Source organism: Syzygium oleosum, unplaced genomic scaffold, assembly GCF_021117445.2.
Source record: "Syzygium oleosum isolate NSW1041296 unplaced genomic scaffold, Sole_v2.1 Sole_v2.06, whole genome shotgun sequence".
NCBI lineage: Eukaryota > Viridiplantae > Streptophyta > Magnoliopsida > Myrtales > Myrtaceae > Syzygium > Syzygium oleosum.
In genome coordinates, this window is record NW_026607490.1 from 10,133,735 (window position 1) to 10,157,605 (window position 23,871).

The 23,871-nt window shown below is 44.7% G+C and overlaps 1 pseudogene; it reads left to right on the forward strand.

Annotated features, from left to right (window-relative positions):
• The window catches only part of LOC130138553 (uncharacterized), an 80,343-nt pseudogene that overhangs the window by 5,664 nt on the left and 50,808 nt on the right, over positions 1–23,871 (forward strand).

Consider the following 23,871-nt stretch of genomic DNA (forward strand, 5'->3'; position numbering starts at 1 on the left):
GCTGTATTATTGGACCAAAAGACCATTTTGCCCCTCAATTATTGGATAGGATTTGTTTAGAACCGTTAGATTAGGGGCATTTTGGTCCGAACCGTTCGATTGGCGACACGTGGCACTTGTGAGCTGACTTATTTGACCAGCTGACCACTCTTTCTCTCTCCTCTCCCCCTCATTCGGCAGAAACACCACAGATCAGCCCCCATCAGCAGCTTCTCCCTCTTTTTCTCTCTTGTTTGGCCTTGCCGGAGCAAGCCGCCGGCCACCGGAGCGCCGCCGCCGGCCACCGTGCCTTCCCGTCGACCACCACAGCCCCCAGCCTCAGTCTTGCCCCTGTCCGACCTCTTTCTCTCTCCCTTTCCCTCTCTTTTTCTCTCTTTTTCTCTCCCGGGTTAGCACCGCCGCGTCGGAGCCTCGCCGCCGCCGCGTCGGAGCCTCGCCGCCGCCGCGCCGGAGCTCGGATCGCCGTCCGTACGCCGTCGCCGGGAATTCCGCCGCTGGTTTCACTGTTCACCAGTGATCGGCTGCCGTTCCCTGTCATCATGACCTTGGATTAGGTGAGTAAAATTCCTAAACCCGGATTAGGACTGATAGTGCGTTTTTCTGGACTGGTTTAGGTATTATCGGTGTATAATTCGGACTGGATTGAGGACTGATTGGTGGAAATAAAATCCGAGGAATTTAGTGGGATTATCATAGATAAGTATTGGGCCCGGATTGAGGAAATAGCGGCTGTCCATATTTTTGGAGGAATGTACCTGATTATATTGGACAGCAAGAGTTATTAGCTGAATGGCCGGGATTACTCAGAATGATTGACTGTTGATTGATTGGTGATCAATTGTGTTTAATTATGAAATGCCATGTTGCGTGCTTGTGTGACTGAATCATGCGGAGTGTGATTGGCCAATTGATGGCTTCAATTGTGCATTTGGAATTGGGCCGCATGGTATTAATAGGCTAAGTAAGCACGTGGCTTGTGAATTAGGCACTGTAGAATGACTTTGATTGAACTGTGTACCTGTGCCTATGTTATGTGGATGCTCATGTTGCATTTCATGGCACGCATTATGAATGTCGAGAATGAGGCTTGTAGTGAAATTGTGCGAGAATGCGTGCCTGCCATGAGTGTGTGATCACCTAAAATACCCTGAAGCGTTTTACGCTGGGTTTAGATAATAATGGATTGTGTGATCACTTAAGGGTCTTCGGGTCGTGACCTTCGGGTCGATACCGTCCTCATGCACTTTGAAGCAGGACGATGCCCGATACGTCTGGAAGACGACTATCCTCATGCACTTTGAAGCAGGCTCTGGTTCGTAAGGAGATCAGTGTTGTGCCTCATGCATTTTGAAGCAGGCTAGAGACACTGGGCCAGATCGGTTGCTGCGCCTCATGCACTTTGAAGCAGGCTAGATGCACCGGGCCGTGAATGTTGTTGACTCGAGTCGTAATAAATAATAAATTGGCAATTGCCAGTGTGCCAGTATGGGCCAGTGGGCCGGGAAATGCACGTGACATGTCAACGACATTTGCATGCATGAACATGCATAGACTGGCATGCGAAAGTGTGAGAATCGGTGCATGAGCATGCGATTGGCATACGTGTGATTATACGTGCCACGTATGTCCCGTGACTATTATATGTTGATCTGTCTAACCTGCAGGGTCAGAGAATTGTTTGATTATTATTGTATTACGGTTTGGAATGTTTGTTTCCGGTCAGGAGATTGCATGCTAGCCTAGCCTAAGTTTAGGGGTTGAACTTACTGAGATTCATCTCACGGTTGTATAAACCGAAACATTTCAGACCCCCAGCCGTAGAATGCCGAGGTCACCACTTCTTGTTGGGATACCGCATCGCATTCAGTGGTCGTTGAGCGTACACCCCTGTGGAGACGAAGCAGCAGATATGGAGTCAGAGGAGCAGTCGGATGAATCCTTGGAATCCTCAGATCCTGACTGGAATCCCTAAGAGCACCCTGAGCCATAGCTAGCAGTGGAGGGCATGTGACTTTTTGACTGTAGTCCTCCTTGAGTAGTTGACCTCACCCTAGCCACTTACCCTTTTGACCCAGTGGCTGTTGACTGTTTGTACTGCTCGCTTTTGTTGTTTGATGGGTATTGTAAAAAGGTTTTCTATAGTAATGTAAGTATGTACCTATTTTCTGCTGTGATCGTGTTTATTGTTTGGCTATCCTTGGCTTGTATTTTATAACTGTCAGGGTTTATTATTTATTCTTCCGCTTGTGCTTTACTCTCTGTTTGGGGCGTTGGGTCGGCGACGCTTCCTGGGACGTCGCAATCAAATTCGACCTCTTCGTGGGATGCTCGCGCTTCGCGGGGTACGGGGCGTGACATCCCCGTTTGATTTGGTATCAGAGTAAGGTCAGCTCGATTCCATTAGGTCGAAGTTGGAGTGATAAGGAGCGATGAGACCATGGGTAGCCAGTAGGGTGACCTCGTGTGCTACATGCATCTCCTGACAGTTGTGTATTGATTGCGTGTTTATCGGTGTGACCCTTACGGTGCAGGTGCGGCAGGACCCGAGGTGAGTATGCGAATTCCTTGGGTGATGTGTTGGATAATGGTTAGGCCGCATGCTGATTGATGATTGTTGTTTGATACCTGCCTAGGACCTTAGATCGGTTAGATTGGTTTAAGTCTCTAATCCCTTAAGGGGTGTTATAGCAGGTAGTGGGGTAGCTGAGTGGTGAGAATGAATAGAATAAAGGGTAAGAAACCCCAGGGTCAGCCTAGTTCAGGAGGCCAGGAGGCCCAAGACCGTCGACTAGAGGACATTATTCAAACCCCAAGTAGGAGAAGGGGGAAGGAGCCCCAAGCCCAGACTAGCGAGGGAGCCCGTGAGGCTAGAGACCCAAGGTTTGACTATGTGATGAATACCCTACGGGAGATAGGGCGTGTTATGGGATTACAAGCTCGGGAAAGGGGCCGCTGTTATTGCTCAGGTTGCTGAGGTTGCAGTGATTACTGCTATGAATGGGAATGATGCCAGTTAGGCCAAATGCAAGTAGTGGCCAATAGACAAGTGCACCGATTGGTGGAATAATTTTTCGAGTTGAACTCTCTTAAGTTCAATGGTAAGGGTGACCCCGAGGCTACACCGAGATTGATAGCAGAATTTGAGAAAGCCTTTGAAACATCGGAGTGCACCGAGATTGAGAAAGTAAATTTGGCGGTGTATCAGTTACATAATCATGCCAGTTATAGATGGCCTTCCACCAGGGATAAGATATCCCCAATGAGTATAGCCCAAATTTGGGCCATGATTGTTAAGAGTTCCTATGGGAAAATATTTCCCGGAGAGTGCCAAGAAAAGGGAACTGATGGAGTTTATGTGACTTCGCCGAGGGCAGATGACTGTGGAATGATATGAAATGGAGTTTGCTTGGCTGGTTGAGAATCCACAGGACAAGGTTCGGAAAATCAGGAATGATGGGGAAGTGTATGAATGAGCTCAAGTAATAGAGCGAGATCAGTTGGAAAGTGCAACTACTTCTGGATAGTGGTTTGCTCAAATTAAGGATAATCGCCGCTTCGGGAAGAGGCAGATGGCGGGGAAACAGGTGATTCGTCCCATTGATTAGGAAGGATATCATAAAGCCGAACCGTCAAACGAGCCGTTTTGAGGCTTGCATCGAAAGTGAGAGTCGGAACAACTAGTTAAACTGGATGGGATTGAGTCTGTTGTGCTTGAGTCACGTTTGGTGTGACGATTCCTCGAATGATAAGGTGATGGTGTCGTTGAGGTGTCTTAACTGTGAGACAGTAATTGATAGTAGAGAAAGGAGTGTCGACTTGGCAGTATTGGTCATTTACGATTTTGTCGTGGAAATTGATACGGAGTGATTTGTAAGGCAGAAAGCTGTAATGAATTCTGACAATAGGGTAATCCAGTTTTGTCTGAATGGACGTCCTAGGTTTGGATTTCAGGAAAGTCGAGGAGGAATATCGATTCCTTGGATGCCCTTGCTTGAGGTGATTAGATGTCAGATGAAGGTTGTGAAGGACGCTTAGTGGGCGTGGTTAACCCGATCGTGACGGAACTAAAGTCGGAAAAATTAACGAGGTGTGTAACCTTTCGAGGTCTTTCCTTAGAAATTTTGGGATTGCCACTAGAACGGGAAGTGGAATCGTGGCAGATTTGCCCAGGAGTTGAACTGATTTCGAGGGCGTTGTATTGAGTGTCCTTGCTGGAAATCAAAAGAATTGAAAGTTCAGATGTAAGAACTCATGGACAAAAATTTTATTCGCCCTAGTATATTTCTATGGGGAGTTCCTGTATTTGGTATGAGGAAAAAGGACAGAACATTGAGATGGTACGTAAATTACCGACAATTAAACCAGGTGACAAAAAGGAATGAGTACCCATTACCGAGGATCGATAGCCTGTTCGATCAATTGCAAGGAACTTTAGTGTCCTTTGAGGTGGAATTATGGACGGATGTCACCGGCAAAGAATTCATAACGAGAATGTTCCTCAGATTGTGTTACGGACCGGAAATTTTCCGTTAAGGATATGAAAAAGAGGATGTAATTACGACTGCTTAACAGACGAGGTATGGGCATTATGCATTCATAGTAACACCCATTGGTCTAAGGGATGCCTCGCTGCTTTTATGGACCTAATGAACTGAGTGTTCCAAGAATTATGGGATTAGTTCGTAACGGTTTTCGTTGACGATGTATTGGGAGACTCGAGGAGCCTGAAAGCAAGAAGCAAGTCTGACTGAGGAGTTGCGAACCTTGAGAGAACACGCACTCCACGCCAAGTATGGCAAGTGCGAATTTTGGCTCAATAGAATAACATTCCTTGGACACATAATGTAAGGGAAATGGAATTACAGTGAACCCAACTAAGGTCGAGGTGATGACTAAGTGGCCAAGACTGATGCCAATAACGGAGGTTAGCAGTGTCTTAGATTTGGCTGACGATTATCGACGTTTTGTGGAAGATTCTCGTCGATAGCCGTGCTACGGGCACGACTGATTGGGGAGGAAATCCGTTTGAATGGAATGATTACTGTGAATGGGGTTCCCAAGAGCTGAAGCGTAGGCTGATAATTGCCCCGGTATTGAATATTCAACCCGGATCAGGAGGATTCGAGGTCTATAGTGACGCTTCATTAAGAAAACTTGAGTGTGTGTTGATGCAACACGGTAGAGTTGTAGCATATGCGTCGCGCCATTTGAGGTCGTACGAGATAATTTATTTGATGCACGACGGAGAATTGATTGCGATGACTGGTGTCGCCATGGAAGGGCTAGACGAGTAATTGATGTGTTAAGACGTGAGCCAGTGATGGCGTGTATGATGGTTAGAGAGTGAGCCTTGTCGGACAGGCTCAGAGACTTGGAAGTTAAATTTAAGGTGAACCGAAAGTTGAATCTGTTGACCGCCTTGAGGATTAGTTTGGAAATCTAGGCCCAGAACAAGGAATGGCAATCTATGGATCACGAGATTCAAAAAAATCGTTGAGATGGATACCGATAAGCGGAAGTCGGATTTCCCTATATTCGGGGATAGAAATCTTGAGGTTCTAGGAATGATTGTGTGTACCTGATGAGGCGAAACTCGAGGAGGAAAAATTTGAATGGAAATTTCCGCAGTAAGTATAGTGTCCACCCGAGTAGCACTAAGGTGTGTCAGGACTTGCGGCAATATTACCGGTGAAATATAATGAGGGTAAATGTGCCCAAGTGTGTGGGCAGGTGTTTGACGTGCCTATAAGTGAGGACACAGCACGGTAAGCCTAGAGGGCTATTATGACCGTTTCTGAATGGAAATGTGACATGATCCCAAGGATGTTGTAACGGGATTAACGTGAAGCCAGAGAAGACCCGATTCCATCGGAATAATAGTTGATAGACTGACAAAGTCAGTGCACTTCTTGACAATACGAACGGACTTTGAGTCGGATAGATAAGTAGAGTCATCAGAAAAGTTATGCCGATCGAAGACGTCGACCTTTAGAGTTTCAGATTGGAGATCACGTGTTTCTTAAGGTGTCGCCTATGAAGGGATTATCTAGATTCGGCAAGAAGGGAAAACTGAGTCCTAGGTATGTCGGGCCATTTGAGATTTTGGAAAAGATTGGAGATATGGCTTACCGACTTGCCTTGCCGCCCAATTTGTCCCAAGTACACAGTGTTTTCCACGTGTCGATGTTAAGAAAGTATGAACCAGACCAGACTCATGTCTTAAGGTATGAGGAGATAGAAGTGGACGATAAAGTGTCGTACGTGGAAAGACCAGTCAGGATTGAAAATAGAAAAGAGCGTGTGTTGAGAAACAAAATGATTCCGATGGTCAAAGTTATCTGGGAGCACCATGGAACAGAAGGTGCCACATGGGAAAGTGAAGAGGCCATGAGACGTCAGTACCCCCACCTGTTTGAGGAGTAAGTGTAAACTACAAATTTCGAGGACGAAATTTTTGTAAGGGGGGAAGAATTGTAACAGCCTGAATTTCGATGTAATTCCGGGATCAATAAAACTGACAATATTTCGCTTTTCATTTTAGCAAGTCTCACCCAGAGCTGATCATTCTAGGGATACTAACCAAAAGGGCATGGCTAATTAGGAAAATGGTACGTGGACCAGGGACCCGATAACGAATCGGATACCAATCGCGGGAAATGAAGAGGGAATATTTTGGCCAATGTGGGCCGATCTTAGGGAAAAGTGACGGATTTGGTTTGGCCAAGACCAACGATGTACAATCGGATCGCGGGTGATTCCGCAAGTCCGAGAGTGCACGTGGCCAACCAGTCCCGAACTTGAGCCGAACGATCGCGACCTCCGGAACTAGCGATAATTCCTCTCTTTCTCTTAGTGATCGAGGTCATTTCGACTCGAGTACTCCTAGGTCGATACGCGTAAACCCTAAACAGCCGCCTGTTAGTCAGAGGCTTTAAAATTTGAAATTTGGCGAATTTTGATCACGAAATTGGACTCGGATTTCGGCATCGATTTTCGAAGGCTTAAAGGACCATTTTCACGATTCTGACGTCATATTATGCTGGCCACGCATGTTTGGGGATAGTACGGTCGAAAAATGAAATTTCGACCCGGAACTCAGAAATTACGGTTTTGCCCCTGTGGGCACCGAGGCTGGATTCGGAGGCCGTTTGAGGTTATTTTTCGCGGCCAAGGTCATTTTGGGGTGTCCACGTGCATTTGGAGCGGTTATGGCAAAAAATTGGAATTTCGACAAAAATTGGAAAAATAATATTATTTTATTCCCGAAACTTCGCAGTCGATTTCCGAGGGCTTAAAAGGCTATTTTTGCGAATCCGACGCCATATTATGTTGGCCACGCACATATGGAACACGTATGTGCGAAAATTGGAATTTCGCCCCGGGACCGGAAAAATGACGGTTTTGCCCCTGGGCTATTTTCGGGTCCGAATTTTTGGAAAAATTTTGGGGTAATTAAATATGGATTATCAGCTGTATTATTGGACCAAAAGACCATTTTGCCCCTCAATTATTGGATAGGATTTCTTTAGAACCGTTAGATTAGGGGCATTTTGGTCCGAACCGTTCGATTGGCGACACGTGGCACTTGTGGGCTGACTTATTTGACCAGCTGACCACTCTTTCTCTCTCCTCTCCCCCTCATTCGGCAGAAACACCGCAGATCAGCCCCCACCAGCAGCTTCTCCCTCTTTTTCTCTCTTGTTTGGCCTTGCCGGAGCAAGCCGCCGGCCACCGGAGCGCCGCCGCCGGCCACCGTGCCTTCCCGTCGACCACCACAGCCCCCAGCCTCAGTCTTGCCCCTGTCCGACCTCTTTCTCTCTCCCTTTCCCTCTCTTTTTCTCTCTTTTTCTCTCCCGGGTTAGCACCGCCGCCGCGTCGGAGCCTCGCCGCCGCCGCGCCGGAGCTCGGATCGCCGTCCGTACGCTGTCGCCGGGAATTCCGCCGCTGGTTTCACTGTTCACCAGTGATCGACCATCGTTCCCTGTCGTCATGGCCTTGGATTAGGTGAGTAAAATTCCTAAACCCGGATTAGGACTGATAGTGCATTTTTCTGGACTGGTTTAGGTATTATCGGTGTATAATTCGGACTGGATTGAGGACTGATTGGTGGAAATAAAATCCGAGGAATTTAGTGGGATTATCATAGATAAGTATTGGGCCCAGATTGAGGAAATAGCGGCTGTCCATATTTTTGGAGGAATGTACCTGATTATATTGGACAGCAAGAGTTATTAGCTGAATGGCCGGGATTACTCAGAATGATTGACTGTTGATTGATTGGTGATCAATTGTGTTTAATTATGAAATGCCATGATGCGTGCTTGTGTGACTGAATCGTGCGGAGTGTGATTGGCCAATTGATGGCTTCAATTGTATATTTGGAATTGGGCCGCACGGTATTAATAGGCCAAGTAAGCACGTGGCTTGTGAATTAGGCACTGTGGAATGACTTTGATTGAACTGTGTGCCTATGCCTATGTTATGTGGATGCTCATGTTGCATTTCATGGCACGCATTATGAATGCCGAGAATGAGGCTTGTGGTGAAATTGTGCGAGAATGCGTGCCTGCCATGAGTGGGTGATCACCTAAAATAACCTGAAGCGTTTTACGCGGGGTTTAGATAATAATGGGTTGTGTGATCACCTAACGGCCTTCGGGTCGTGACCTTCGGGTCGATACCGTCCTCATGCACTTTGAAGCAGGACGATGCCCGGTACGTCCGGAAGACGACCATCCTCATGCACTTTGAAGTAGGCTCTGGTTCGTAAGGAGATCAGTGTTGCGCCTCATGCACTTTGAAGCAGGCTAGAGACACTGGGCCAGATCGGTTGCTGCGCTTCATGCACTTTGAAGCAGGCTAGACGCACCGGGCCGTGAATGTTGTTGACTCGAGTCGTAATAAATAATAAATTGGGCAATTGCCAGTGTGCCAGTGTGGGCCAGTGGGCCTGAAAATGCACGTGACATGTCAACGACATTTGCATGCATGAACATGCATGGACTGGCATGCGAAAGTGTGAGAATCGGTGCATGAGCATGCGATTGGCATACGTGTGATTATGCGTGCCACGTATGTCCCGTGACTATTATATGTTGATCTGTTTAACCTGCAGGGTCAGAGAATTGTTTGATTGTTATTGTATTACGGTTTGGAATGTTTGTTTCCGGTCAGGAGATTGCATGCTAGCCTAGCCTAGGTTTAGGGGTTGAACTTACTGAGATTCGTCTCACGGTTGTGTAAACCGAAACATTTCAGAACCCCAGCCGTAGAATGCCGAGATCACCACTTTTTGTTGGGATACCGCATCGCATTCAGTGGTCGTTGAGCGTACACCCCTGTGGAGACGGAGCAGCAGATATGGAGTCAGAGGAGCAGTCGGATGAATCCTTGGAATCCTTAGATCCTGACTGGAATCCCTAAGAGCACCCTGAGCCATAGCTAGCAGTGGAGGGCATGTGACTTTTTGACTGTAGTCCTCCTTGAGTAGTTGACCTCACCCTAGCCACTTACCCTTTTGACCCAGTGGCTGTTGACTGTTTGTACTGCTCGCTTTTGTTGTTTGATGGGTATTGTAAAAAGGTTTTCTATAGTAATGTAAGTATGTACCTATTTTTTGCTGTGATCGTGTTTATTGCTTGGCCATCCTTGGCTCGTATTTTATAACCGTCAGGGTTTATTATTTATTCTTCCGCTTGTGCTTTACTCTCTGTTTGGGGCGTTGGGTCGGCGACGCTACCTGGGACGTCGCAATCAAATTCGACCTCTTCGTGGGATGCTCGCGCTTTGCGGGGTACGGGGCGTGACACAAGAAGTATGCTAAAGAGTAAGGGGCTACCTGATAGATTTTGGGCGGAGGTAGTGACTATTGCCATCTATTTGATCAATATCTCACCAACAAAAGCTGTTCTTAACAAAACTCCCTATGAGGCCTGGTCAAGTAAAAAGCCTTCAATTGAGCATCTTAAAATTTTTGGGTGCATTGTGTATGTAATGATTAATGCACATGAAAGACATAAGCTAGAAGGAAAATCAATTAAGTGCATTTTTATTGATTATTGCTCACAAACTAAGGCTTATAGGGTCTATAATCCAGCAACTGGTAAAGTGATTATAAGCAGGAACACAGTGTTCAATGAGGAAGACTGTTGGCAATGGGAAGACAAAGGAAAAGCTCCTGTATTTCAGATCAAAGATGGTGAAGAAGTACATAGCAGGGAGACTAGAAGCATGACCACGTCAGAATCAAACTCAGTTGCGAGTCTAGATGGCTCGAACTCAGTGGGTAGATCAATTCGCACGACCTCAACTCATCAGGGCAGTAGCTCAAATACGTCTAACAATGGTGCAGGTTCCACGGATGGAGATATAGACAATGATGATGATGATAGTGAGACACCACCTATGAAGTTCAAGTCACTTAGAGAGATCAATGAGTCATGCACATTTGCTCTCTATGTAGCTGAACCGTCTTCATATGAAGAAGCAGCAGAAAAGTCAGAGTGGAGACTAGCAATAGAGGAGGAAATGTCAGCAATTGAGAAGAATGAAACCTGGAGTTTGGTTGATCTACCAAAGCATAAGAAAGCCATAGGTTTGAAATGGGTATTCAAAACCAAATATAATCCAGATGGAACTTTACTAAAGCAAAAGGCAAGGCTAGTGGTGAAGGGCTACTCACAAAGGAAAGGGATAGATTTTGAAGAAACCTTTTCTCCTGTGGCAAGGTTTGAAATAATTCGAGTGGTACTATCAATAGCAACATTTCTCAAGCTTTGTGTTTATCAATTTGATGTCAAGTCTGCCTTTCTTAATGGAGAACTAAGTGAGGAAGTTTATGTAGCTCAGCCTAATGGGTTTGTTAATCAAGAGAGTCCATATAAGGTCTATAAACTTAAGAAAGCCTTATATGGACTTAAGTAAGCTCGTAGGGCATGGTACATGAAAATAGATACATATTTTCTGCAATTTGGCTTTAAAAGAAGTGAAAATGAGCCAACGATGTACATTAAGAGCTATGGGGAGTATGATTTTTTATTAGTATGTTTGTATGTTGATGATATGATATATGTGGGGTCTAACAGCTCTTTAATTACAGAATTTAAAAGCCAAATTATGCAGAAGTTTAACATGACAGATCTGGGCAAGCTTCACTACTTCTTGGGAATGGACGTAAAGCAATGTAAGGAGGGGATTTTCGTAGCTCAAAAGAAGTATGCAATGGATCTTCTGAAGAAATTCAACCTGAACTGGTGCAAAGCAGTAGAGACACCCATGAATGTGAATAAGAAACTTCAGGAGGATGATGGGTCTGGAGCTGCTGATGCGCAGAAATTCAGAAGTTTAGTTGGCGGTTTACTTTATCTCACGCATACAAGACCGGATATCATGTTTGCAGTGAGTTTGGTATCAAAGTTTATGCACAAACCAACAAAACACCATTATGGAGCAGCTAAGAGAGTGTTAAAGTATGTTGCAGGAACTCTAGAATTGGGCATTTGGTATTGTCAAACTAAATCTCTGAAACTGGAGGATTATTTGTGACAGTGATTGGGCGGGTTCATCAGTTGATAGAAAGAGTACAACATGTTTTTGCTTTACACTTGGATCAGGAGTAATCACATGGAGATCAAAGAAACAATCTATGGTTGCCTTATCATCATGCAAGGCAGAATATATAGCTGGAGGAGCAGCAGCGTGCGAAGCCGTTTGGATGAGAAAACTCTTGCTTGACCTGGGTATGAAGCAAGAGGGGGCAACTGAGATTCACAGTGACAGTAGTTCAGCTATAGCTATGACAAAAAACCCCGTCTTTCATGGTCGAGCTAAGCATATAAAAATAAAGCATCATTTTATAAGGGAGCTAGTAGCTAAGGAGGAAATCAGCTTGAAATTCAGTAATTCAGATGATCAAGTTGCTGACATCTTCACAAAGGCGCTATCACATTCCAAGTTTAGTTACTTAAGAAGCAAGCTTGGGATGGGGGAGTTTGAATCAAGAGGGGGTGTTAGGAATGTGATTCAAATCACTAACGGCTAGTAGGAAGTGGTCTTGGTGATCTTTTTAGTAAATCCCATGATTGTAGGAACTGTCATTAGTGATCCTTATTTAGTGGGAACATGATCCCACGTTATCACGTTTTGTTCTATTTTCTAGGAGTTCAGTTATTTGAATTTAGCTATTTGTTAGCTTGTTCCTCTGTTATGTTTAAGGTGTGTGTTTTCGAATTCTTGAAAATAAATAAGGATCACTTTGTTCTTGCATTGTGTTATCTATTTCATATCTTCTATCGCCTTTAAAGCTCTTTTACTTTAACATCTCCCTCCAGCGCTCGCCCGCTCTATGCTCGGGTGCTTGCTCCGTCTCTGCTCCGGCGCAGCTTTCTTCACTGGGTCGCCGAGATCTGGGGATCCCATTTTGACTTCATTCGGGCAGTGATGACGAAACTTGAATTACTCTATTTGTTTTCTTGAATCTATATCTCTACCATGCCCAATCAAACACTGAGATACGTTTGGAGCCAAAACTCGCACTCTGCTTCGGCACACGTTCCGGCGCTCTCTCCGTTGTGCAGGGGTTCTTTCTAGTTACCAATGAAAAGAAGAAACAACTTTTAAGTCAACGCGAGGGAAGAACAACTCGGGACTCGACACCTCCTCCTCAGTTTCCGATCAACTCTAGTATAGTCTTCACGTAGGACTTGCAGTGAAACCACATAGAACTCGACACGTGGCAATCCGGGCCCACGTTTCGCAATAAAAGGTTTCGTCTCTCTCCTCCCTCTCTCTCTCTCTCACACGCGCTCTGCTCTCCGTCTCTACAAATCCACGCTCAACCCTCTCTCTCTCTCTCTCTCTCTCTCTCTCTCTCTCTCTCTCTCTCTCTAAAACCTTTGCTCATGTTCTGACAAGCCTCCTTCGAACTTGAGAGCTCGACCCCAGAGTTTGGTTTCGGCAAGGACAATGGATTTTACGTTGTGTGCAACAAGTTCGGCGGGCTGACCACAATTCCGGAGTCCCTGGAGGTTGAATATCTCGGGAAGTTGTCGCCAGAGATGGACCGGAGGCGATGGCGACTAGAAAGAGCAGAGCTACTCGTGAGTCGGGCATGAGCGAAGGTTAGAGAGAGAGGGGGGGTTGAGCGTGGGGTTGCAAAGAAGGAGAACAGAGCGCATAAGAGAGAGAGAGAGAGAGAGAGAGAGACAAAAAAATTTCTTTGACGTGTGGGGATGGATTGCTGCAAAAAATGCAAGGCAGCAGGAGGTTTGGTAGTCCAAGCAGTCGATGGGGTGTTTATGGCCGACGTTGCTTTGTGCTTTTCACTGTACCTCTCTTTCCTTCTCTTGGAAAACGATAAATATTTAAAACGTAGGATGCTAAGCCCTGTCTTCACTCCATCGTGTTGGTGTAACTTGCCAGCCAGACCTCTCTCTTTTCAAACGCATACATACGTGCGCGTAAAGCTTTTAGTTCTGAAGAGATGGCAGGAGGGAGATGGTTTGAGTCCCGGACTCCACATTTCTTCAAGATTGTTATGTCTAATGCCCTTCAAGATGGAAGACTCGTAATCTCTCTCTCTTAGAGTCTTTGCATAGAATGATCTTTCTTTATTCAACCATCATACATTTTTTAAGTATGCAACATGGCTTAGTCATCCAACTTTAGTAAAAGTGTTTGTCTTTCAAGACTAGCACTTATCACATAATTTTTGTGCTTCCATGTTCATCGTGCAACAGGGAATTCCAAAGAAATTCGTGAGAAAATATGGGAGCAACCAGCCGGTACAATGAGGTCTGGGGATATCTGAATTGAGGAGCTCGAATATGCAGATATCTCCCACTCGAAGAGCATTGTCCCTTGCGAAATTGAACAACCCTGCGGAGATTTTTCCCCTGAAGCTATCGGAGGTGGCTGGGGATAAACAAAAAACTTGATAGGCCATGTTTTGTGGCCAACTCTTAGAGTTCCTTTTATGTGGCTGTGTTCTAAGTACCTCCTGATGAAGCTGGCCGGTACAATCTATGAGCAGACCATCTGTGTGTTAGATAAATTGAAATCCACGAACAGCTGTGAGATCGGCTTAGTTTGGTCTATTTAGGAAAAAAATATATACTGGAGTACATCCGTACAAGAGTTTCGGGGCAAATGACTATTCGATTTTCGGAAGGGTGGACAGTTGGTGCAAAACTTGCTTGCAGTTTCAAAATAGTTTGTTCTCCATATGCATGGCATATGTTTACTAATTGGAAACTTGTACTTGTATTGTCACTGACCGGAGTAGATCTACGCAAGTGTTTCGGGCAAATGACTACTCGGAAGGATGGTCGGTTCATGCGAAACTTGCTTGCAGCTTCCATAGATATCATACCGATTGGAGAAACTGTTCCATCGATGCTTTCCTCATCGCCATCACTGCATGCTTTGGGGAGCGTGAACATTTCCATGGCTGCATATTAGACCGAGGCATCATTGTGGAGATATTGTCTACATAATGTTTTCTTCTAATGTTAATCTTCTACATTTGAATCTCAAGCTTTTTTACATTGTTCAACCTTAAAACTTTTGCCTGCAGATTCATCATGTTCACCCGAGCTTGTTTGGAGCTTGAGTTGAGAAGCTTCTTTTGTTCGAACCAATCTCGCCCATAGAGGCAAAAAGAAAAACAAGGGTTGCACATCAAGATCCAAAATCATAAAGACCACAATGGATCGTGCCCAATTGGAGCTGAAGAGTGTTTGATTAAAAAGTTATGCAAGCTCAAGGGTTGGACTAAACTAATAGTTCAACAACTTGGTTGGAAAAAAATGGTCAAAGTTTTATAATTATACATAGAACCAAGTCGTACCTAACTTAAACTTTTGAATAGCTTTACAAAATAATGACCTACCAACAAAAGTAAGATGGAATAAAAATCCAATACCAAATGCGTTGTATCCAAACAGAAGATACCGAGTGAAGTAGATAATCGCATAAACAACCTCTAAATCGTTAGACAACGAATAAAACAAATTTAATGTGCAAATTACTTGTCACCTACCGAGTTCGATTGCGTCTTGGTTGACTCTGAATATGACGACTTTGAATGAAACTTTGTCAACCCTCCTTGTCAGTTCAGAGACACAAACATCACCATCTTTAGATTATTGTCTTGCCCAAAAAGTTTCCAGCTACCGTTGATTTTGACTTGTAATTTTCGACTGTATATCCCAAACTTATACCTGGTTGACCAAAATCTCTCATTGGATACATATAGATCTATGTCTCCGCCACTTCTTTAACTGGGAATATACTCCATCAAAACTTAGCCGGTGCATTCTGCAACATGGCATGTAGATGAAATACTTCTATGAAGGATAAGGTAATGGAAAATTTTTGTACATTTTAAAGTAATGCTAGATATGTTAAGGCTAATTTAAAAAAAAAATTGGTATAAGAAATAGTATGAGTGTTTAAATAAGCGAGACCATTTTCAACACTCAATAGCAATATCATGTAGCAAACGGATGATCCATATAGACTTGATTGTTCTTAAGACCACTCAAGAATTTTAACCCCAGAGCATCTCACTGACAATTTTTGTACGGCGAGTAACATAATAGCAGTAGAGAAAGACTCTAGTTGCCTAAACTCATTTATGCCGGCAAGACCACATCGTATTGTTAACCAAACTAACCATGATTTTACTTTCCATCAGCATTTATCGAATCGTTTATTAGCTAATAAGTATTAGTAAAGAATCTCAATACCAATGTTGTTACCGATAAGATCAAATGGTGATCCAAATATCACTCCTGATTCTTTGGCATTAGCTGGAGCTTACTAATTTTATTCCCCTTACCAAAGAGTGGTGAATGAGGAACGGTTGCATTAAAGTCAACAAGAATGGATTTGGAGATTGGAAAGAAGCAGCTTTTTTTAAGGCCTCAGATTTTGCACTGCCTTTGAAAGGACAGTATCTTCCCCAGTAGCTAGATTTGAGGCCTGCATTGACCTCACATACAATATTGCTTGCACCACCTGCAATTTCAAATATATGAAACAACATATTAAAGATCGGGCAGATATGATTAAGACATAGCACCTTTTGGTTTGCGGGAAAAGCATTGTTGCTCCGACATCCTGTTATAACTAAAACTATGGTAGCTATGGCGTAGCTTGTAGAAGAAACTCTTCTTTTTCTATTCAATGAATATGTTTTCTGTACATTTAAAATGCTCAATCCTATTATATATATAGGACATATGACAACCCTAATTAGGAGATATACAATAGGAAGGATTCTATACTAGGAAGAAATCTATACAATAAAAATGCCTAACAAATAGGCTAAAATAGCTCACGACCACACTCCCCCTCAAGTAGGTGCAAAGATGTCTTTGATACCCAACTTGATAAGTGAGCAATGAAATTCTCTACTTGACAGAGCCTTTGTCAATATATCAGCTAACTGGTCTTCAGACTTGACAAATGGTAACTGGATCACTTTTGCCTCCAAATTCTCTTTGATGAAATGTCTGTCAATCTCCACATGTTTGGTTCTATCATGCTGAACTGGATTATGAGCAATATTTATGGCTGCTTTATTATCACAAAACAATTTGATTTCCAAACCTGGTGGATACCCGAGCTCAGTTAGCAGCTTTCGAAGCCATAGAAGTTCGCATAACCCCTTTGCTACACCTCTGAATTCAGCTTCTGCACTAGACCGAGCTACAACCTTTTGTTTCTTGCTTCTCCATGTAACAAGGTTGCCTCCCACAAATGTAAGATACCCTGATGTAGACCTCCTGTCTGTCACACTTCCAGCCCAATCTGCATCTGTGTAACCTTCTATTTCAAGGTGGCCATTCTTTGCAAATAGCAACCCCTTTCCTGGGGCTGACTTCAAATATCGAATGATGCGCCACACAGCACTCATATGATCCTCACTAGGTGCATGCATGAACTGACTCACCACACTTACTGCATGAGCAATATCAGGACGTGTATGTGATAAGTAAATCAATCGACCTACTAACCTTTGGTATTTCTCTTTATTAGTAGGTGTCTGATCAGGGTACTCTCCAAGCTTACAGTTTTGTACCATAGGAGTGTCTGCAGGCTTGCAATCTAGCATGCCAACTTCGGTCAAAAGATCAAGAACATACTTCCGCTGAGACAAGTAAATCCCTTCCTTCGACCTAGCAACCTCGATTCCCAGGAAATATTTCAAACCTCCCAAGTTCTTCATCTCAAACTCCCTTGATAATAATTCCTGCAGTCTCATAATCTCTGCACTATCATTACCTGTAATAATCATGTCGTCTACATATATGATAAGAGCTGTCATTCTTCCTTGAGCACCTTTTAAGAACAAAGTATGATCTGAGTTACTTTGGGAGTATCCATACCCTTTCATAGCTGAGCTAAAGCGACCAAACCATGCACGAGGGGACTGCTTCAACCCATACAATGATCTTTCCAGCTTACAGACCATGTTCGGCTTATCTGCGCATCTGTATCCAGGTGGAAGCTCCATATAGATCTCCTCCTCTAAATCTCCATGAAGAAATGCATTCTTCACATCAAATTGATGCAAAGGCCAGTCCAAGTTTGCAGCCAGAGATAACAACACTCTTATAGTGTCTAACTTTGCAACTGGAGAGAATGTTTCCTGATAATCCACCCCATAAGTCTGTGTATACCCTTTAGCTACCAGTCGCGCCTTATACCTCTCAATAGTGCCGTCTGCCTTATGTTTGATTGTGAACACCCACCTACATCCAACCGGCTTTTTATCCTTTGGTAGTTCCACAAGTTTCCAAGTTCGATTTTTCTCCAACGCCTCCATCTCTGCCTCCATCGCTTGAAGCCATTTCGGATCCTTCATGGCTTCTTCAACCCTGTTTGGAACTTGAACTGAGGAAATCGTAAACACAAAGGCTTGTAGTGGTGTGGACAGCCTCTTGGCAGACACATAGTCTGCAATAGGGTATCGAGACCGGCGGTCCTCTACATCTGGAGAATATCGATTCGGTGGTTTACCTCTATTATGCCTATCGGGTAGCTTATAACCAGTAAGCATATCAGTATCTTCAAAAGAATCAAGTACAGTAGAAGTACTTACCTCAGGTACATTCTCAGGAGCTTGGAGTGGTACTAAAGAGGGCGAAGAGGGCGAAGACAAGGAGGGTTGTTGCAGTTGTGCATCTGTTGACAGTTGCAGCTGTGCATCTGTTGACACCTGTTCGGACCCATGCCGTAATTCAGTGTTGTCTAGTCGTGCATCCTCAGAATCATGCGGCAGTAGCTCAAAAACTTCAGCCTCAGCAACCTCAGAATCACGTGCAACCTCAAAATCACGTGGCCGTGCGCACCCATCCGTCGCTCCTGCAATTCCTACCTCCCACCAATGTCTGGTTCTACAACTAGTCTCCCCCTGAACAGGACACTGGGGGGAAGGAAAATAGGACTCCGTCTCAATAAATGTTACATCCATGGTGACATACATGCGCTTCTCGGCAAGATCATAACACCGATACCCTTTCTGAGAAGGGCCATAACCAAGAAACACACATTTGACTGCACAAGGGTCAAGTTTGGTCCGCTAATTTTTGTGAAGATGGACATAAGCGACACACCCAAACACCTTAGGAGACAATGTAAGAACCGAAGGAAGAGACACATGGGCAGCAAGTGCTTGCATTGGCGTGCGATAGCTCAGAATGCGGGAAGGCATGCGATTCAACAAATAAGCAGCTGTGACTACGGCAGAATCCCAAAAACGATTGGGAACATGGCTACCCTCCAAGAGTGCTCGAGTGGTTTCAAGAAGATGGCGATTCTTGCGCTCAGCAACACCATTCTGCTGAGGAGTCTGAGGGCAAGAAGTTTCATGTATCAAACCATGTTCTTGAAAATAAGCTGCAAGAGGTTTACTTAAGTATTCGCCACCATTATCAGACCTGAGAACCTGAAGTTTGGCCCCAAACTGAGTCTGAATCATACGGTGAAAAGTCCGAAAGATAGCTTCAGCCTCATTCTTATGTTTCATCAAATATAGCCAAGTCATACGTGTGCAATCATCAACAAAGATGATAAACCATCTAAACCCAGATACAGTAGTAATAGGAGACGCACCCCATACATCAGAATGAATTAAGGAAAAAGGAGCAGAACTTATATTCAAACTGGGAGGAAAACAAGTGCGATGGCTCTTTGCCAAAATACATGTATCACACTAAAAACTAGAGTTCGATAGACCATGAAATAACTTGGGAAACAAATGCCGTAAATACCCAAAAGATGGGTGACCTAACCGACGGTGCCATAACCAAAGTTCCTTCTCTTGAGCTAACTGTCCACGAGAATGATAGGTCCGTCCAGAAGTAATTTCATCCACGAAATACAGCCCCTCCCTCTTAGTACCACGCCCAATAATCTCCTTCGTGAGAATGTCCTGAAACAGGCAAAAATCAGGGTACATAAGCACAACACAGTTCAACTCACTAGCAAGCTGTCCAACTGATAACAGACGATTAGACAATGAAGGAACAAGCAAGGTATGAGATAGAGAGAGAGAAGGCGTGACAGACACACGCCCAGCAGCCGTCACAGGAAAGCTATATCCATTAGCATTGTAAATATGATCTCGACGTGGTGTAGTAGATGTAAGAAGATCACCAGATTCCGGAGTCATATGATCTGTAGCGCCAGAATCAATTATCCACCCATGATGACCATCACCATGTCCATTAGCAAAGACAAACCCACAATTACCTTCAAGAGATTCGGCATTAGCAGATTCAGGCTCCATGGGAATTAATGACAAGCCGCTAGTCACTAAGGAGGCTTGCCCTCCATTCCGCCCCTTTTGGGAGCCCTGTTTCTTCTTCTTGGTCTGAAAATCATCCCACCAATCCGGATAACCATGCAGTTTAAAACAAGATGCTGCTATATGTTTAGGATTCCCACAGTGAGAGCATCCCTCGGATTGAATTGGCATACCAGGTTTAGGGCGAGGTCCCCGGGCAGAAAGCACTAACTGATCACCCTTGCCCCGCTGTGCCACCATGGCGGAACCAGAGGTGACCTCGACAGGAGTGGAGAGCATGACAGATTGGCGCATATCCTCTCGCCTGACTCGGGCATAAGCTTGCTCGATAGTGGGAAATGGATCCATCTTCATAACATCAGCACGAACATTATCCAGGTGGTCATCGAGACCATCCAAAAAAGTATAAACTCGATCTTCATGAACAATGGCATTGTACCTCAGAATATCGGCCGGACATTGCATAGGATTAGGACGGCGGAAATCAATCTCACGCCAGAGCCCTTGAAGATCATTGTAATATTTCTCGATGGGTCCACCGCCTTGCTTCAATCGAGAAACCTGCCTCTTAATATCATAGATTTGGGAGGTGTCAGATCCATCAAAAAAGGTCGTTGCCACAGCATCCCATACGGCTCTGGCAATAGGAAACCGAATAAAGTTTGGTATCAAGGCTGGGTCTATAGAATTGATAAGCCAACCTTTCACCGTAGAATCGTCGGTCTTCCATTGTCTAAAAGATGGATCTGTAGGAGGGGGCTCAGGAGAATCACCATTCAAATAACCCAGTTTGTCCTTGCCCGAGACATACATCTCAACAACCTGGGACCATACGCCATAATTTTTGCCATCAAGCTTGACAGCAATCGGTGCAACAGGAGGTTCAACGCGCGGCGGCGCGGCTTTGTGCTGGGTCAAGAGCCGCTTCATCGCAGCGGTCGGGCCCGCTGAGAATGGCAGAGTGAGGCGCTAGCATCTCGCTTGGTCGGGCTTGTAACACTCGACTGTTCGTCGGCCATGAGATTAGATTCGCAAACTGAATTGCGCTGAAGAAGATCGGGAAAGACGCACGTCGGACGGCGCAATAGAGAGAAAGAGCGGGACCGCCGTAGTCGATGATTGACGTACAGTACCCCAAGGATCAAACCCTAGGGCTCTGATACCATGTAGAAGAAACTCTTCTTTTTCTATTCAATGAATATGTTTTCTGTACATTTAAAATGCTCAATCCTATTATATATATAGGACATATGACAACCCTAATTAGGAGATATACAATAGGAAGGATTCTATACTAGGAAGAAATCTATACAATAAAAATGCCTAACAAATAGGCTAAAATAGCTCACGACCACATATCTTTGTGTCAACATTTGCTACATTACCTACCTCCTAAAATGGGTCTAATCAACATTCGAAAAACGCTTGATTTATTGAAATTGTTTTGACAGACTTCTATAAGATAACATATGTGTATGGTCCACTTTTCTTAAACGCTCAATATAATCTAGCACATCATTAGTGAACTAATCTTGTGCATTGAGATATAACTAACGTTCCTCCAAAAATGTTTTAGTTGCTTCATAATGTTCCAATAAAGAGTGCAAATTCAAGAGTTACCTCCAACTCCTTGCTTATTCAAGTGCTCATTCGGCTTCTTCTTCTTCTTCTTCTTCAAAGGTGGAGATAATAATGTTGATGAAGGCAGCTCTCGCCTTTGGTTTCGGCATGATTGATCGGACTGATCCTCAAATGCTTTAGCTAACATGTCCCCTTCATTTTCTTCCCTTTTTGGCAAATCAGAAATGACGGGGTATTCAATCTCCGAAGCACTCTTGTCGAATATGACCGCACGAAACGCAGAGCCTCCTTCATATCTGAACACTAGGAAGTGACCTAGTTCGATGGCGTAGTGCTTTGCGAAGTCTGGCCATCCTCTTCGGAGCCAAACCCCGCCGTCATTTCCCCTCACCAGCTCCACTTCCCTAGCGTCACCGCTGGCTACCTTGAGGAAGACCAAGTCCGGCAGTTTGCTCCCATATTTTCTCACGAATTTCTTTGGAATTCCTTGTTGCACGATGAACATGGAAGCACAAAAATTATGTGATAAGTGCTAGTCTCGAAAGACAAACACTTTTACTAAAGTTGGATGACTAACCCATGTTGCATACTTAAAAAATGCATGATTGTTGAATAAAGAAAGATCATTCAATGCAAAGACCTAAGAGAAAGAGAGATTACAAGTCTTCCATCTTGAAGGGCATTAGACAAAATTACAATCTTGAAGAAATGTAGAGTCCAGGACTCAAACCATCTCCCTCCCGCCATCTCTTTAGAACTAGAAATTTTACGTGCGCGTATGTATGCGTTTGAAAAGAGAGAGGGCTGGCGAGTTACACTAACATGATGGAGTGAAGATAGGGCTTTGCATCCTACGTTTTAAGTATTCGTCATTTTCCAAGAGAAGGAAAGAGAGGTATAGCGAAAAGCGCAAAACAACGCAAAACAACATAGGCCATAAACACCCTGTTGACCGCTTGGACTACCAAACCTCCTGTTGCCCTACATTTTTTGCAGCAATCCAACCCCATACATCAAAGAAAATTTTTGTCTCTCTCCTCTTTCTCTCTCTCATGTGCTCTGCTCTCCATCTTCGCAACCCCACGCTCAACCCCCCCTCTCTCTCTCTAACCTTCGCTCATGTCCAACTCACGAGTAGCTCTACTCTTTCTAGTCGCCATCACCTCCGGTCCATCTCTGGCGACAACTTCCCGAGATATTTAGCCTCCAGGGACTCTGAAATCGTGGTCAACCCGCCAGACTTGTCGCACACAACGTAAAATCCATTGTCCTCGCCGAAACCGAACGCCGGGGTCGAGCTCTCGAGTTCGAAGGAGGCTTGTCAAAACATGAGCGAAGGTTTTAGAGAGAGAGAGAGAGAGGGTTGAGCTTGGATTTGCAAAGACGAAGAGCAGAGCGCGCGCGTGAGAGAGAGAGAGAGAGAGAGAGAGAGAGAGAGAGAGAGAGAGAGAGAGAGAGGGAGGAGAGAGACGAAACCTTTTCCCGTGAAACGTGGGCTTGGATTGCCACGTGTCGAGTTCTGGATGGTTTCACTACAAATCCTACGTACTGGAAGACTGGACTAGAGTTGATCGGAAACTAAGGAGGAGGTGTCGAGTCCCGAGTTGTTCTTCCTCTTGCGTTGACTTAAAAGTTGTTTCTTCTTTTCATTGGTAACTAGAAAAAACCCCTGCGCGACAGAGCGAGCGCCGGAACGAGTGCTGGAGCAGAGTGCGAGTTTTGGCTCCAAACATATCTCAGTGTTTGATTGGGCATGGCAGAGATGTAGATTCAAGAAAACAAATAGAGTAATGCAAGTTTCATCATCCCCACCTGAATGAAGTCAAAATGGGATCCCCAGATCTCGGCAATCCAGCGAAGAAAGCTGCGCCAGAGTAGAGACGGAGCGAGCGCCGGAGGGAGAGAGTCAAGGACAAGGGCTTTGCTTCGTCGGAGCGGGGCGGTGTGCTTCGTCGGCGATGGCGGGGAGCAAGGAAAGCGGAAGCAGCAACATGGCGACGGAGCAATTAGGAACACCGAGCGAAATTTGAGAGAGAAATCACAGAATCAAAATAATTTGAAAGCGAGCGAGGGTAGTGTGTTGGGTTTTCTTCTTCAAAGGAAAGAATGTTGAAAAAGAGAGAGAAGAGATAAATGCAGAGAGCGAGAGCGAGGGACGTAGGAATAGCCTAGCGTGCAGAGCTAATGAGAGAGAAATAGTATTATTTTTTGTGGCAAAAAATTCGTCAGCCCCACAGCGCCACATGGATCCACGTGGCGCTTCATGAGTGATCGAGGATCATGCCGACGTGGAGAGTCAGGACCACCTAATATTTTCTCGGACGATAAACGTGTGGGTATCGTCGATCGAGGAGGTCAACGAGTTTCAGCCTCTCCCCGATCTGGATCCTCTCGGGAGCATTCGACGGCATTGATCTTAACAGCATCGAAGCCGGATGGCAGGTTCTCCTTCCATCTCCTGCATTCGCCCGCACCCA